Source organism: Hyperoodon ampullatus, assembly GCF_949752795.1.
Source record: "Hyperoodon ampullatus genome assembly, chromosome: 3".
In the NCBI taxonomy this organism is placed as follows: domain Eukaryota; kingdom Metazoa; phylum Chordata; class Mammalia; order Artiodactyla; family Ziphiidae; genus Hyperoodon; species Hyperoodon ampullatus.
In genome coordinates this window covers 44,586,692-44,604,214 of record NC_136916.1, presented here as the reverse complement: position 1 = coordinate 44,604,214, position 17,523 = coordinate 44,586,692, and the positions used below count along the sequence as shown (strand labels likewise).

Sequence of the window (17,523 nt, the reverse complement as noted above, 5' to 3'; positions counted from 1 at the left end):
GGGTAAACACAGAAACTTCTATTTGATCCCCATGGGTAGGGGAAACAGGAGGCGGTGAATATGATGGCGGCATGCGGAGGGGGGCAGTTGAAACAACTGCTTGTGCAGCCTGCTCTTTTGCAAAACACTTCTAACTGCAAGATCCTATAATAATTGAGTGAGCCATTCAGGGGCTATCACTCTTCTGATCCTATGTATTGGGTCCACACCCTATTAAAATAGTATATCATGTCTTTCTTAGTCAAAGGCTCACGGCTCTGTTTTGCCCATTTATCTAATATACTCCCCAAAGGGCTCTCCTTCGGGATAGATGGAGTATTTCCCATTTTCATAAGTTTGATAACACCAAAACACAAAAAGGAGCAAACAAATTCCAACACAAAAGGCCCAAACAAATTCTAGCATCGATGCACACAAAACCAAAACAAGACCAAGACCAAAACCAACAAACCAGTTCCCGAATCAGGTAGACTTACCCTACAAAACCAATGAACTCGCTCCCAATGAACCGGTTCCAAATCAGGTAGAGTCCAACAACAACTGCCCCTCCAACAGGGTACTCCAATCAAACAAATTGGCTTATCCTGTAAAGGAAAAGCCCAAATTGAGAGGGGAAAATGTTCCCAGTATATGCACGCCGACTTACCCTACAAAGTCTGTTGACTCGCAACACAAAAGGATACACAAAACCAAAGCCAAAACCAACGAACCGGTTCCCAGATCGAGTAGACTTACCCTACAAAATCGAGTCCATCGACTCGCAGAAGTTGGTCGGTTCCTTGCTTCAACTGCCAAGCGCTGGGGTAGCTGGTGCCGCTTCAGGGAATTTTGAAGGGAAGATCCTCAGGACAAGTGGTCCTGGCAGCTGCTAAGGCTTTGCTCCAGTGTTTCCTGAGAGGGGCCAGCTAGCCACGAGCAGCAAGGCTCCTTGCTGGCTAAGCCAAATTTGTTACCAAGTCCAAGCTTGCTCTGTTCGCCGCACGATAGGCCAATAAATTGGAGACGAGGGGCTGAGGCAAGGAATATGACCTTATTCAGAAAGCCAGCGGACAGAGAAGATGGCAGACTAGTGTTTACTAAAAAATCCATCTTACGGGGTTTGGATGCCAGTTTCTTCTATAGAACAGAGATGGGGGAGGAGGTGAGTAAGTAAAGTAAAATGGCCATAAGATTTGCAAATGTTCCCTGGAATGGCCAGCCTGAGGAGGGGATGTGTTAATTTCTTCCTTCTTGCAGCCAAGCACAGGTGGACAGGGTCAGGATGTTTCGCTGAACAAAGGCACTTTGGTTTAACATTTCAGGCAGTGGGGCAGGGTTCCCTGAGGCAGGCCATTTGTATAGACAGTATCCTTTTGGTGAACAAGAGCAAGGGGAAGCAAAGTAAAAGAAACAGATCCGACATGTAGTCAGATTTGGTTCTTCCCTGTTACAGAAGGAAGCTCAAAGATATCATGCCCTACAGCCTTGTATGATCTGAAGTCTGGCTCTCTCTTCAATTACATTTCCCACCATTCTTTCCCTAGTTTATTCCACTCATCCACTTTGGTCCGCTTGCTGTTCCACAAATACTTCAAGTGTGCTGCCACTTCAAGAACGCTGCACTCACTCTACCCGCTGCCTGGAATGCCCTTTCCCTAAAGAGGTACACAACTCCCTCCCTCAGTTATTCAGGTTCCTATTCAAATACCCACCCCTTGTCCTAAAAATTTTCCTTAACCACTCTATCCTAAATGGCACATATATTCATCTAAATTGCTCTCTCTCCTCCTACCCTTATTATTTCTCCTCAGTAAGGGTTACTAATGACACCATGTTATTGTTTGTTTATTGGCTGAGCCCCATACTGGCTTTAAAATCTAGGAAAGCAGGGACTATTTAGGTTGCCTGTGTACCCACAATGCCTACAACACACCCAGTATACGCCATAGCATGTGGTATGTTGAAGCCCTTCATATGTTGATGTCTTAACCTCAGTTTAATTATATCTGGAGATATGGTCTTTAGGAGATAATTTAGGTTAAATGAGACCATAAGGTTGGAGCCCTAATCCAACAGGAATGTGGTCTTATAAGAAGAGAAAGATCTCCCTTTCTCTATCTCGCTCCCTTCCCCTCTCCCTCTCCCCCTCTCCCCCTCTCCCCTTCTCTTTCCCCCTCTCTCCCTACCCCTCTCTCCCTCTCCCTCAGCCCTTACCCTCCTCCCTCTTCCCTTCTCTCCATTCCCCCTCTTCTCTTTACCTTATGAAGACACAGCAAGGTGGCCATTTTCCAGCCAGGAAGAGAGCTCTCACCAGAAACTGAATTGGACAGCACCTTGATCTTGGATTTCCCAGCCACCAAAACTGTAAGAAATAAAAGTCTGTTGCTTAAGCCACCCAGCCTGTAGTATTTTGTTACGGCAATGACTAAGATAGTAGCCTCCTGATGTTTCTGTTCCACAAAATGTTAGAGCTTCTTTCCTGCTCCAAGAGTCTTTGAGAATACTATCCTGGGTGAAACAAGAGAGCAACTGGTGGTGGGTGGTAAATAGGACTGTTTCCCTTAGAGACACTGACTGCAAGTCACATATCTATCACTGAGGCAGCTGGCATAAGGACCTCTCTGAAGACACATTATGGGGAGGGAGGTATAATTTCCCTTGGGACAAACATCCAATTTTCAGAGTTACATTGTGCGTTCTCACAGATGAGGAGGGTCACCCTCTGCTGTTTATACCAGTGTACTAAGACACTCCAGGAAAAGCATTTTAAATGGCTTCCATGATCAGAACATCATTTTGAGCCAACATGTTATCTGTATTTTTTTACTATAAAGATTATGAAACAACTTTGTAGTCATAAAAATATTAATTTTAAAAGAAAAGCAGGATATATACACATTCACATATTATAATCATAACAAATGTTAAAAATGCACGCAATAAGGGCTTCCCTGGTGGCGCAGTGGTTGAGAGTCCGCCTGCCGATGCAGGGTACGTGGGTTCGTGCCCCGGTCCGGGAAGATCCCACATGCCGCGGAGCGGCTGGGCCCGTGAGCCATGGCCACTGAGCCTGCGCGTCCGGAGCCTGTGCTCCGCAATGGGAGAGGCCACAACAGTGAGAGGCCCGTGTACCGCAAAAAAAAAAAAAAAAAAAAAAGAAAAAAAAAAAAAAAAAAAAATGCACGCAATAAAATCATAATAGCAAATCATCAACAATGGTTGCCTTGGATGAGGTTAGCTAATTATTACTGAATGCTTCCTGGAGCCAGATGGTTTATCTGGGTGACTCATTTCATTTCACAGCAACCCTATGGAATAGTCACTATTAACATCATCTCCATTTTACAACTGAAGAAACAGAAGCACAGACAAGTAAAGTCACATTCCCAAGGTCATACAGTCAGTTGGTGGCACAACTGAGATTTGAACCTAGTCAAGTAGACCCTAAATCTGTGCTCCAAACCATACACATTCTGCCAAATATATGGCATTTTATTCTGTCCAGTTCCTCAGTTTTTATATGGTAAGCATGCTTTACTCTTACTATGAAAAAAAATTCTCCACATTTCTTGTTTGTTGTATTAAAGGATCAATATGCCAAATTCAAGGTGATATACAAAGTATATCCTAAAATTATAACCTGTTTTATTGATTTCTGCCTTGCATGAATAAAATTCCATTGCCCATTTCTTGCTGAGATCGTTTACTGAGAACAGGCAACTGCATATGTCCTGATGGATTGACCCGTATCTTGGAAGGAGAGCCTGCTGTGACTGCATGTGCAATCTGAATCATGATTTTCAAAAGAATTAAACTAGAAAAAGAAAACTACAATGGCATGGTATGTGATTTAAAAAAAAAAACTGTTGAAACAATTTTAGCTTTTCAAAATCACTATCCAATTCTATTTAAATTTTTCTGGGAAAAAAATACATCATTTAAAAAGTACAGATTTTTAATTGTTAAATTTTCCTGAAAGAGATACTGACTTTTAAGTAAGAAAACTTAAATAAGATGTCATGGTATCAACTGAAAATAACTAGAAGCCCTTTTAAAAAGAAATCTGTAGAGAAAGGAGTACATTGAAATCTGTATATGAGGTATATTCAAAGAATCAGTGACTGTAAGTTCCACTTTACAGAATACCCAGTTTGGATAAGGATCTAAGGAGGGCAATATTTTGGGTAAGTTCTGGTAATACAGCCAAAATGATATTATGCACAGGTACTGTCCATGAGGTAGTCTGTGTCTCCATAGCATGCTTTGCATGATCTTAAGGAGAAGATCAAAGTTTTAAGTTTACTTCTTATCAACATTACTTCATAAAGAAAAACATACATATATTGGAAACAAGACAGAAGTTTTAAAAATTCTTAAATATTTATTCAGAGTTGGAAAAGATACATCTCATGAACAGTTACTGAAAGATCACTGAGTATGGTAAAGCCATACTTATTATTTTACTTGAAGAAAAGCCTCCTGCTAATTGTTACCCAGCCACTTATCCACTATTTTATATATTTTCATGATTCATCTATTAGATTTAAATTAACAGGACTATATTATAGATTCTCCTATAAATAGTATACCCTTTATAAGTACATACTGTACTTAATGACTAATAATTTCTCTTTTTTTGCTGTTAATTTCTACAAAGTTGATTAAATTGCATTCTTAGTATCCACTTAATTATGGGTGTAGAATAAAATGCTCCCAAATTACATGTTCTGAACTGTAGAAAATCAACTTTGGTCAATTAGGATGGATTCCTCCCTCTCAGAAGTTGATAGAATATGCTTGTTCCTTCAAATGTATAATGATAAATTAATATTTTTAATCATGAAATGAAATTACAAATGTAACCATACATGATAATTCTTAAGGTTTCTTCTCACCATCACATTTTTTAAGGCATATCTGAAAAACCTGTTGAAATTTGGCTATGCAAAAAAAAAATCCTAATGCGCACATTAGGTATGGAACTAATGCTGAACATTGACTCGTCTTATTCTAGTTATAAAAAATGTTAATCTACAGAAATATGATCTAATTGGAGAAAAAAGTCCTATGCATCTCGCTAAGGGATGATTTTAAAAAATAATTTCCTTGTTACGTTTAATAATTAGTTGAATATATTCAGTAGAATTATGTAATCTTTTTATTTTAAAATACTGATATTTTAAAATGAAAGGAATTTTTCTGCAAAATTTACTCTTAGTTGTCCATTTAAAAATATCTAGGGGCATTTGAACAAAAAGTATGAAGAACATTCCATTAAAGATTTTTAATTTAATTCTAAGTGCAATGGAAAATTCATAAAGGTTTATCATGAGATTATCAAAGTAATAAGATTCACATTCTTAAAAGATTATGCTGGTTGATATACGGGGGAAGAGGTTAAAGAGTGAAAGCAAAGGGACTGGTTGAAAGGCAGTATCTCATCCTTTCCTGGGAAAGGATGGTGATATGGACCGGGGTGGTGACTATAAGAATTGAGAGAGGAACTGGATATAAAATATATTTTAGAAGTAAAATCAACAGAAATTGCTAATGGGTTTGATGTGAAACATGTCAGTGGAATGAGTCCTAGGTTTTTATTTTCTTTTGTGTTTTGATTGGACAATTGAATGCACAATGGTCTTGTTGAATTAAGAAGCCTGGAAAGAGGGTAGAACTGGGCGACACCAAGAATTCTATTTCTACATATTAAGTGTGAGTTGCTCATCAGCTGTTTAGCTGAGCTTTCAAGGAAGCTATTGGATATAAAATGTGGAACTGCTAGAGATTAGAGCTGAGGATATAAATTTAAATTCACCAATATCAGATGGTATTAAATCCATGGAACTAGAAGAAACCATCTATGGAGTGATAGTGAATAAAGAGAGAACTTTTACCTCCATCAAGATGCTCTCCTTCATGTAAGAGTCAGGCAGAGGAGGAAGAGCATGTAAGGAGACCAAGCAGAGGTAGCCAGTGAAGAAGGAGGAAAAGCAGGAGAGTACGGCATCACAGGAGGCAAGCGAAGAAAGCCTTTCCAGACACATTCACTAACGTGACTATCTGAACCATACCTCCTCTTGGCCCATACCTGAAATGAGTTCTGTACAGCAAAAGACTTTTAAATAAAACCTATAACAGAATAACTTTGTAAAGGGAGAATAAAAAGAGAACTAATTTGGGTAATGATGAAAGGGGCATTCTATCCCTTTATTAACCTGGTATTTATTAACCAGAGGTTAATTTAGGGCTTGTAAACCTGAGACCCAGGAGGAGGAAGTTGAGAAAGCTGTTTCCAGATCTCTCAGCACTCCAGGATCCTGAAGAAGAGAATCTTCTTCACTTGAAGAGGGGTCGTCACTTCAGGTTATGGCTTGGCCAACAAGTGCCAAGTTGAACATTCAGAAACTTGAGAAAAAGGCAAACTGAGGGGGAAAAAAGGCAGGGCTGTGAGATGGGAGTAGAGTGGTGCTCCCTCTCTCTTCACCGCCCCCACCCCACTCAATTACCATAAACATCTGCATGAAGTAACCAGACTGTAGACCCTGTTAAGGACAAATAGAAATTAAAAGTAAGAGGCTTGGGCTTCCCTGGTGGTACAGTGGTTAAGAATCTGCCTGCCAATGCAGGGGGACATGGGTTCGAGCCCTGGTCTGGGAAGATCCCACATGCCGCGGAGCAACTAAGCCCGTGCGCCACAACTACTGAGCTTGCGCTCTAGAGTCCACGTGCCACAACTACTGAGCCTATGTGCCACAACTACTGAAGCCTGCACATCTACAGCCCGTGCGCCACAACAAGAGAAGTCACTGCAATGAGAAGCCCACAAATAGAGAAAGGACTTTCATGAACTATGAAACCAGGACTTTCATAGTTATTCTTATAAGTTTAGTTTTCATATGAACCTCAGAATTAATTTGTCTTGCTCCAGAAATACTTGCAGTATTTCAACTGGGATAGCATTAAAAGTATGTGTTGACATCTACATGTCACTGATACATCCTATCCAAAAAGAAGGGATGTCTTTTAATTTGATAATGTGTATGTATTGCTGTGTCTTTCAAGACTGTTGTAAAGTTTCCCTCATATGCATTTTGCATATTTTTGTTAGGTTTACTCCTAAGGATGTTGTTTTTTCTATTGTTATTCTAAAAAAATTTATCTTTTTTTAATAAATCTGTCAGAAATAACCCTACTTTAAATATCAAAAGACATTTATTACATTTCTCTTGGTGGTAAAATAATTTTACTTCAGTAAAATAATTGTAGTATTTTCCCAGGCAGATGGATGGCAAAGGGCTGAGTGGACACAAAATTCACATACCGTACTGGAGAAGGCAAAACAGACCATCTTTCTACAAAGTCAGCTCACTTACTTTCTAAGGGTCTTTTTAGATAATTTCTGTGTCAGATTGACACCTAGTGGCCCACTCTGGTATAGTAATTGAAAGAGAGAGGTAATAATTCTATTAGAGAATTAGGGACTCCATAGTTACTTTGCACATGTTTCAATATTAAATCATTTTATATGTAATTAAGTTAAATAGTCTCTGGTAAGAACAATAGCCTCAATTAATGGATATCAATATAAGAATCATTGCTCTAAACAATACAAGTTTTCCCTCTGATATAAAGGTTTATAAATTTTCACCATTTCAGATATTTTGCTAAATCACAATAAATCAAAGTCATTTTATTTTAGCTCCCTGCCCACTGTATGTAGCTGGCAAATATTTCAGAAAGAAAAGTGAATATATATACCTCTGGCTTTGGAGGCAGACAAAATTGAAGTTCCTGCTCCATCACTGTGTTCTAAGCAAGTTACTTAAAATTTCTGACTCTTTGTTGGATTGAGTTTTCTATCAATCTTAAGCAAACCCCAAAAAACTCAAGAGACTTTAACCAACATCTAAATCACACATCTGAATTACCTGATACAGCAGATGCTATAGAAATTGTGTTTCTCTATCCATATTTACCTGCTTTTTTCTTAATGAATGAACTGTAATAAACAAATGAATTACTTGTTACCTTTGGTATCATTTGCCTTGAAAAGCCACAAAATTCATGTAAAAAAATTAAATATCAAAGTACAAATTTTGGAAGGTGGTGAAAACCTCTGTTGAGGAAGCCAATCCTGTTTCTCATTATACAGGATACGCATAAATCCATACACACATACCTGTTAAAGCTTACAACAGATGAATCCTTTAGAGAAGAGGAAATTGGAGCATAATGAAAGGTTAATTTTTGGCAATGGTAAATATTGTCAATAAGAACAGAGTCTAATAAATGCAAAGTAACTATTGTTCTATTTGTGAGATGACCTAGTATTGGGATTTGATTGTGAAATTCTGTCTATAATTGTTAAACAAAAAAGTGTTAAAGTCTTATTCTGACACTTGTTAGAATGGTAAGGAAGACTTCATTAGGACTATTGCAAGAGCTGTCAAGACTATCACAACAGGGGAGAGAGACTGGGCTCAACTCCAAATATACCAAAGACAACTGGAAATTTATAACCAAGGAGCAGAGTGAGGGGGTCAGTGGATGGAAAATTAACCAAGAGACATCAAGTGTAGGGGAACTCTTGCAAAACCAACTTAACAGGATTCTTGCTGAAGGCAAGTTAGGGTGATCAGATATCAAGGGTGGGGAATTCTTGCTAAACTGAGTTAGCAGGATTCTTGCTATAGCTGGACTAAATAGGCCAAAGACAAGCCCCAAGGACAAGGCCTAGTTTACTCCTCTAGTCAGACTAGAGGAGTGTGACTAAAATTTGATCAAGGAGAGAGTCTTTGTCTCAATCAATGACTGTCACCATGAATGACTGAAGGGATGCTGCTCTAGAATTATGAGGACTCTTACATGATCCAGATTATGACCATATATTTTAGGCTTATTTGTGAATGACTGTATTTTAATTTAAAAAGTACTTTTTAAAAAGGAATATCTTAACTCTAGGAGAGAGAAAAATTCACAATGTTATGTGGAAAAGTGCCTTAAGCAGGAACGTGGACAAACATAAAGTCCTGAGTTTTGTCTCCAATCCTGCCTGCCTCAGCCCCTATATTAAGACATAAAATGTCAACAGTTAATATATCCACTACCAAAAATATACTACTTATAAAAGAAAGACTAACTTTTCTTTTCTTTGGATCCTAAGATGTCAGGGTGACACCTGGTGGACAGACAGTCCTAATATGTCCAGCAAGATAGTAAAAATTTCTACCTAACTCTCACTTCTTTAAAAGTTGTGAAAGAGTTGAAAATTTTAAAAAGAGGTTGTGCCTCAACTGGGAAGAAAACACAATGCTTAACCCCAAACACAAACTGTTCATAGTGGATCCTCATAATTGAATGACTGGATCTAGAGATACCACACATACTGTCAATGCCCATTTCTAAGAAGCAACATGGCTCTGAATGAAAAATATATGCACTTCGTCTTGTCAAAGGGCAGTTTTTAAAAGGGGGTATAATCATGACTTTCATATAGGTATAAAATGATACTGTATCAAAGATTTTACTTAACTCAATTTTTTAAAATTTTAATATTGAGGTATACTTGATGTACAATGCTAAATACATAAGTTTCAGGTGTACAACATAGTGAGTCACAATTTTTAAAGGTTATACTCCATTATAGTTACTATAAAATATTGGCTCTATTCCCTGGGCTGTACCATATATTCTTGTAACTTATTTATTTTACATGTAGTAATTCCCTATCCCTATCTTGCCCCTCCCCTCTTCCCAGTCCCCAGTGGTAACCACTAGTTTGTTTTCTTTATCTGTGAGTCTGTTTCTGTTTTGTTATATTCATTCCTTTGTTCTACTTTTTAGATTCCACATATAAGTGCTAACATACAGTACTTGTCTTTCTCTGTCTGACCTATTTCACTTAGCATAATACCCTCCAAGTGCATCCATGTTGTTGCAAATGGCAAAATTTCATTCTTTTTTTATGGCTGAAGAGTATTCCAATTAATGTGGGAACCAGTATGTTTTCATAACCTGTTCAAAGAAGAATTCAAAGAACACATGTATAAAATCAGATAAGGAATGCTGAAACGTAATGGATCAATAATCAATTACATTCCACCAGACACAACTAATTTGCAGTTCTATGGACAAAATCATTTGTATTATCATTAATTTTCTAAAACTAATTGAATTGTAAAGTTGCCAAAAATGTTGAAAGGCAGAGATAACCTGCCCATTTCCAAATATTTCATTGTCTTTCATTAATTTTTCTGACACTCTTCAATCAGTCAATAATTACTTATTAAACATGTACTATACACAAACTAACTGATGGGAAAAGGAAAGAATATTACATACACTTAAGGAACTTAAAATATATTTGATAAAATGACGGTAGTGCCTAAAACAGATCCTTTGTAATTTCAACAGATTCTTTGTAATTCCTGTCTTCCGTATTTCCTTCCATAAATATTTATGGGGTGCCTACTATTGACATATGTTAAACACTTTCTAGGGACTTGCTATTCCATGTAAAAGACAGACAAATTCATTTTCTCCTATGGTGTTTTCTTTCTAGTGGGGGAATGTAGACAACTAACAGGTAATACAAAAATTCAGATTAGTATTTCTTTTAACACCTTGACATTAAAATTCCTCAAATTTTTCAAAACCAATGACATTTTCTTTTACGTCACTGAAGTTCTCCACCTGCAGTATACTCCAAAGTAGCATAACATGCAGGTTCTGGTGTTAGTTTGAATGTATTCAAATTTTGCCTCCACCTTTGGCAGGCCCGGTAAATTTAAGCAAGTTACTTAACTACACTCTGCCCTTGCCTCAGCTTTCTTTTCTGTTTAATGGTTATGGTAGTGGCTACCTCATAGCATTGTGGTGAGGACTAAAGGGATATTACAAAGTATCTTATGGCAAGAGTGTCTGATACCTAGTCAGTGCTCAATACAGGCTAGCTATTGTTACTAATTGTATCAGTAATAATAGTACTATTGTTATTAGTAGTATTATAACCTTGACTGTCATCACCTCTTGGATATGCTTCAGTCTTGCAATTTCTTTCTCTTTTTCTCTTGATTCAGTCTCAGAGAACATGTGAACATGTACTGTTCATTCACTTATTCAATGAACATTTATTAAATACTTTTCATATGCACATTGTAATCGGCATTGTGGATCCAAAGATAAGGAAGATATTTAAATGCACGAAAATAAAATTCATGATTAGTTTGTGAAACTGCCAACAGTTAGAAGTGACTAGAGCATAAGGCGCAAGATGAGAAGGCTGAATGAAAGATTCAGGATGACTGAAGTCAGCTCAAGAAAACATCTTCCAAATCAACACTGGAGATGGGATACTTTTCCAGAGAAAATGGGGAGCCATTGAGACTTTTAAGCAGAGTGACATAATCTAATTTGTGCCACAGAAAATCAGTCTGGCACTCATTGGAACTTGGAGAAAGAAGACCAGATCCAGGTTAAGAAGCTGGCACAGTAGTGCGGGTGAGAAATGAAGTCAGCAGTGGCATGGGGAGGAGAGAGAAGGAGACAAATCTGAGCAGCGTTGGGAAGATGGATATCTCCAAGCCTCACAAGCCCGTGAGGGCAGGTTGAGTCACACCCACTCATATTACAATCTTGCCAGCTCCAAGCCTCCCCTACTCAACAGGACTTCCCTTTCTCTGTATAATGTCTCCAAAATATTTCTGCTCATGCTTTTCTGTGTCTTCAGATCCCAGACTGGGGCAGAGCCTCAGTCCTGCACCCACACCCCAGCTGGAGGGGAGGTAGGGAAACCAGCATTTCTACCTCTACGGTGAAGGAGGTTCACAAATTAGGCAGCTAAAAGGAATGAAAAATGTTTACAGCAGTGATGTTTTTCTTCTTCTTTATGCTTTTCCATATAGCCTACATTTCTTTTTTTACAGTGAATAGTACGACCTAATAAAAATTTGTTTAAATAAACTTTTTACACTGGAGTTTCTTTTTCAGGTCTTTTAACCATGACTCTCTGGTATCACTTTACCCTCTAATGGAGACAAAGAGGAAACACACAGGTGGATGACACTATTGTCTTCTGATCTTTCTGGAGTACACTGTTAAATGTAATACCACTTCACTTCATAGATGAGTAAACTAGGGCTGAGAGATAAGAAATATGATACACCAAAGCCATGTGTAAAATTAATCAGGATATCTTTATATAGTCTTCTCTTTTAGTTACTCCCATAGACTATAAAGAGCAGCATTATGGCGTGACTTGAGGGACATTCAGAATCCCTGCACCAACCCTTAGCTTTTTGGTAGTGGAAGAAGAATGGGCTAAATAGTAAGCTGGGTTCAGCATTTAGCCTATTAGCTGACTATGTGAACTTTGGCAAGTAACTTAACCTCTCTTTACTTCAGTAGTTTTTCTGTTGGCAAAAGGGAGTAATAATAGCAGTTCCCATAGAGGCTGTTTCCAAGGAATGAATGAGTTAGCATTCACAAAGAACTTAGAAAAGTTCATGGCACTTCATAAGCATTAAATGAATATTTATGGAATAAAATGAGCAGGAAATAGGGCAGAGTTCTCATTTTAAACTGGGTCAAACTTTGCTGACCCTCCAAAAAGAGTTCAGCTGATAATGGTAAAATAGCTTGAATAGACCAAACTACCCACAGATTAAAGTTTTAAAATTTGAACAGAATTATTTAAGAAGAAAACCCTTTTGGAGACACTGGAGAACAACCAAAAGCAGGAAGAAACTGGAAGGACATCTACTCAGGAAAAACAGGTGCACCTGGTGAGATTGAGGAATCTGGGGCTTCTTGCCTGAGGACAACCCCAATCTGCACAGCAGCTCAGGCCAGCAGAAGGCCAATGCCTTAGTGCTTTGAAGCATAAGAGGCCAGTGTTCAGGGTTTGCAAAGCAAAGAGAAAACTACAGAGAAGAGCTCAGAAGAGAAGAGCCACATAGGGCATGAGTCTTATGCAACCAATATTGTCCTGAAATTTGGCCGACCACTAAACTAATATTCACAGGTGAGATCACAGAGGAACTAGTTGGAAAAAAAAAAAAAAAAGCTGGAAACTACAGATCTGAAGGAAAAGTCAGCTACTGACTGACTGCAGAGCGACAGAGTATGGAGTTTGAGTTCAGCCAAGTTAACCTCCTGACTAAAAGTCAGTCTTCCATGTGTCTACTATGTATTATTTATAATGTCAGGTACCCAGTAGAAACTCAGTAGATGTGCAAAGAAACAGAAACATGTGACCTATACTCAATAACAAAAGAGGTCAAAATAAATCCAAATTCACATGATCCAAATGGGCTGTGCAATAGTGACTTTCTTCCAAAGAGTACAGTATGGAAAGGAAGAAGAAGGTGTAACTTTACAAACAGTACTTCAGCCAGGTGATTAGGGTCAGCATCAACACTCATAATTCATGCCAACAGTATGTACCTTTGATATGATGTAATGAATATGGCACTTTACCTTTGTTATATTTCACCTCAAAAACCATAACTCCTGCCTAATCATCATGAAAATATCAGACAACTTTTAATAGAGGGGCATCCTATAACATACCTGACCAGTACTCCTCAAAATCATCAAAGATTATCAAAACACAAGTCTGAGAAACTGTTACAGCCAAGAGGAACAATTTTTACTCAGTGTTTTCTTTTATTTACATGTGCTACTTAAAAAAAAAAAACACAACTCTGCTTATTTGGGTCATGTCATATCACATATAAGTGATATCATATAATGTTTTTCTTTCTCTGTCTGACTTGCTTAACTATAATATTCTCTAGGTCCATCCATATTGCTGCAAATGGTAATATTTCATTCTTTTTTATGGCTGAGTAATATTCCATCTTCTTAAGCCAATTGTCTTAAGCCATATGGGTTGTTTCCATATCTTGGCTATTTGTAAATAGTTCTATGAACATTGGCGTGCATGAATCTTTTGAAACTAGAGTTTTCATATTTTCCGAATATATAACCAGGAGTGGGATTGCTGGATCATATGGTATCTTTACTTTTAGTTTTTTAAGGAAACTCCACACTGTTTTCCATATTGGCTGCACCAATTTACATTCACACAGTTTTGGTGATTATTAATACAGCTGCTAAAAACATGTACATGCAGGTTTTTGCATGAAAAAACATTTTCAGCTCAATTGGGTAAAAACCTAGGACTTAGGATTAAAATTGCTGAATCTTGTGGTAAGACTGTTAAGCTTTATAGCAAACTGCCAAACTATTTCCAAAGTGACTGTGCCTTTTTTGCACTGCCACCAACAGTGAATGAGAGTTCTCCTTGATCCATATCCTCATCAACATTTGATGCTGTTAAGGTGTTGGATTTTAGTCATTCTAATAGGTGTGTATGGTATCTCAATTTTACTTGAACTTTTACTTTAACTTACTAAACTTTTACTTTAATGATACATATGCTGAACATCTTTTCATATGCTTATTTGCCATCTGTATATCTTCTTTGGTAAAGTATTCAGATCTTTTGTCTATTTTTTTTTTTTTTTTTTTTTTTGCGGTACGCGGGCCTCTCACTGTTGTGGCCTCCCCCGTTGCAGAGCACGGGCTCCGGACGCGCAGGCTCAGAGGCCATGGCTCACAGGCCCAGCCGCTCCGCGGCATGTGGGATCTTCCCGGACCAGGGCACGAACCCGTGTCCCCTGCATCGGCAGGCGGACTCTCAACCACTACGCCACCAGGGAAGCCCTAGCATGACTATTTTATAGGAGTATTGTGTAATTCCATTAGGAGAAACATAATGTCTAGTTCTTTCTCTTTTTTTGACATTAAGACTGGGCAGTAGGCTTGCTGTTGTCAGCCTGATCCACCATTATAAAGCTCCCCATTAGCAATTCACCTAATGGTTTTAAGAGCCATTAATGATCATGGCCTAAATCCATTATTTCATTAGGAGTTCAATGGTGATATTCTAATTCTACCATTGCTTCCACATTTATTCACTGAAATTCTTTTAAAAAGTCTTTCTCAAATTAACTACTTGGCACCCTTAAATATTATTTGTACAAAAAATTTAATATAAATGCTTGATTGTTTTACTCCATTTACCAGTTTTCAGCATAAAGTTTTGGTTTCATAGCATCTTCCAAAGATGACTAATGAGAGTTTTTGTATGTGAGTATAATTAAGAACTAATGGATTTTAACATATTTGATGTATCTCAATCCATTATCATTATTTTCTTTTTTGCTGCTAATATTACCCCATCTTTGGCAAGTGCAACCCCTTCAAATTGGCTCTGGTGTCCATTTAACATGAATCCCGTCATCTTTAATAGTTTCCTTGTCTTTCACATAGGACAAGATATTCCAGACACATTTTGTGCATTTCCTGGCGCAGAATTGGTATCAGCCACTTCTCCAAGGAGCCCAACTCTCTCTAAGCCCTATACTCTTAATACAAACCACACACATAAGACAGTATGAAATATCAGTGATGACTGGGTGCAATTTGCTAATATTTGATACCAATCTGTTGGCTGTCTGCCCTTAACTATATATAAGATGTTTATTGAAATAGCAAATGTGGGAATTCCCTGGCGGTCCAGTGGTTAAGACTCCACGCTTTCACTGCTGAGGGCCCAGGTTCAATCCCTGGTTGGGGAACTAAGATCCCATAAGCTGTGCAGAAAAAAAAAAAAAAAGCAAATGCCTTTACTGCAGATATTTCTGTAAAACAAAGTAAATGTCTCAGTCAAAAATCTACTTGCTTTGGATAACATTCCATACAATTCCATTGTACCAAAATAATATTTATCCATTTCTGAAAAACCAACTTGGTATTTTCCCTTTCTAGCTATCGTTTATTTGGATACCCTGTTCATACTTCTGCAATATCAGCTCTCCAGCCTTATTCCAACCTTCATCCTCTAACTGCACCCATCCTCTCCCTAACCCATTTAGATCTTATTTTCATTTCAATTCTACCTAAGTACCCAACAGCCATCCGAGACATCCTGGTCAATGAATGTGTGCAATTCCCAACCTCAGATGAACTTTACTATTTAGTCATTTTCTTATCCCACTCATATTCTGTTATTGTCCCATAAAGGAGGACACATGGCCTGCTCTAAGTGTGTACACAGCAATTTGTCCCTCCTCACTACCTGACAATTCTTTTCCACCTCTTCAGCAGTGCTTTTCTGCAGAGGACTCCTGTGAGCTTGTTAAGATACCATTCTGATTCAGTAGGTCTGAGGTAGAGACCAAGTTCTGCATTTCTAACAAGCTCTCAGTGGCAGAGGCCACTGGTCCTAGACCACACTTTGAGAAGCAAGGCTCTACTGTGCTGCCGCTATACGCCCCTATAAGGAGATATTTCAAACACATACCTTTCTCCTTAATCTCACCCTCTGTTCTTCTCTAATCTTATGCTTGATGGTCTCCCCCATTACTTCATCTAAAAGAAAAGTTGACAACATCAGGTGGGAGCTTGAGCAATTGATACACTACTACCTTTTTGACAGTGAAAAACCTGTTACATCATGTGGTAGTTTTAAAACATGTTATGGATTATTTTTCATTTCCTCTATTCAAAAAGGGAAGTCTAATTCCCCTCCCCCGGAACACAGACCAGACTTAGAGACATGCTTCTAAAGAATTGCAGAGGAAATGAGGCTGAGTGACTTCCAAGGCTAGGTCATAAAAGGAACACAGCTTCTACTTTCCTCTCTTTGAACCATGTACCTTTGGAACTACCCTGAAGCTGCCTTCCTAGAGAGGCCAGGTAGAGAGAGAGAGAGAGAGATGCCTGCAGAGCCACAGGTGTTCCAGCCCAGCTGTTTGAGTCGTCTCAGCCCAGGCACCAGATAAGTGAAGGAGCTGGTCTTCAGATGATTCAAGCCCTAGCCATTGACTAAAACAACTGCATGAGACACCAAAAGCCAGAACCTCCCTGCTGAACTACAGGCAATTCACAGAACCATGAGCTAATAATAAATAATTGCTAATGTTCTAAGTCACTGTTCTGAGGTGGTTTGTTACACAGCAAGAGATAATTAGAAACATATTTCCCCTTTGCCCTGACTGCCAAAAACTTCAGAGCCAAATTTGACACTGGATCACTCCTATGATATTAGCTATCGTGGTTATAATATTTGCTTCTTACTTCTTTCTAAGTCTTTATTTTTCCTGTTTACTAACTTTATTATTCCTCTGTCTTTTGATTTTTGGAAACTGGCTCAAATTATTTTAGAAAATAGAGGAGGTACAAATAAACAATAATTTCCTATTTCTCTCCCATTTACCTTTACATTCTCATGTCTCAATTTATTTTCTTTCATTCTTTCATGTTATCTCAGAAAAAAAAATTCCTATTTGTTTTCACTTCTCCAGTCTCTTTAATCTTTTGCTACCTGTCTCCATTCCATGTGATTTTAAATAAGTACAAAGTCCTATTTTGAGAAAATGTTTACTCTTTGACTACTGCCACTTTTATTACATTTAAAAAAATTTTTTTAAAACATCTTTATTGGAGTATAATTGCTTTACAATGGTGTGTTAGTTT

At 38.1% G+C, this 17,523-nt stretch overlaps 1 long non-coding RNA gene across 1 annotated transcript; it reads right to left on the bottom strand.

Annotated features, from left to right (window-relative positions):
• Window positions 1-477: 477 nt before the first annotated feature.
• On the bottom strand, window positions 478-16,396 carry LOC307049903. The gene is made up of 3 exons (XR_013810772.1): window positions 16,349-16,396; window positions 2,238-2,341; window positions 478-584 (listed from the first exon to the last, which is right to left on the bottom strand). It is a non-coding gene; the product is annotated as an uncharacterized lncRNA (long non-coding RNA).
• Between the last annotated feature and the right edge of the window lie 1,127 nt (window positions 16,397-17,523).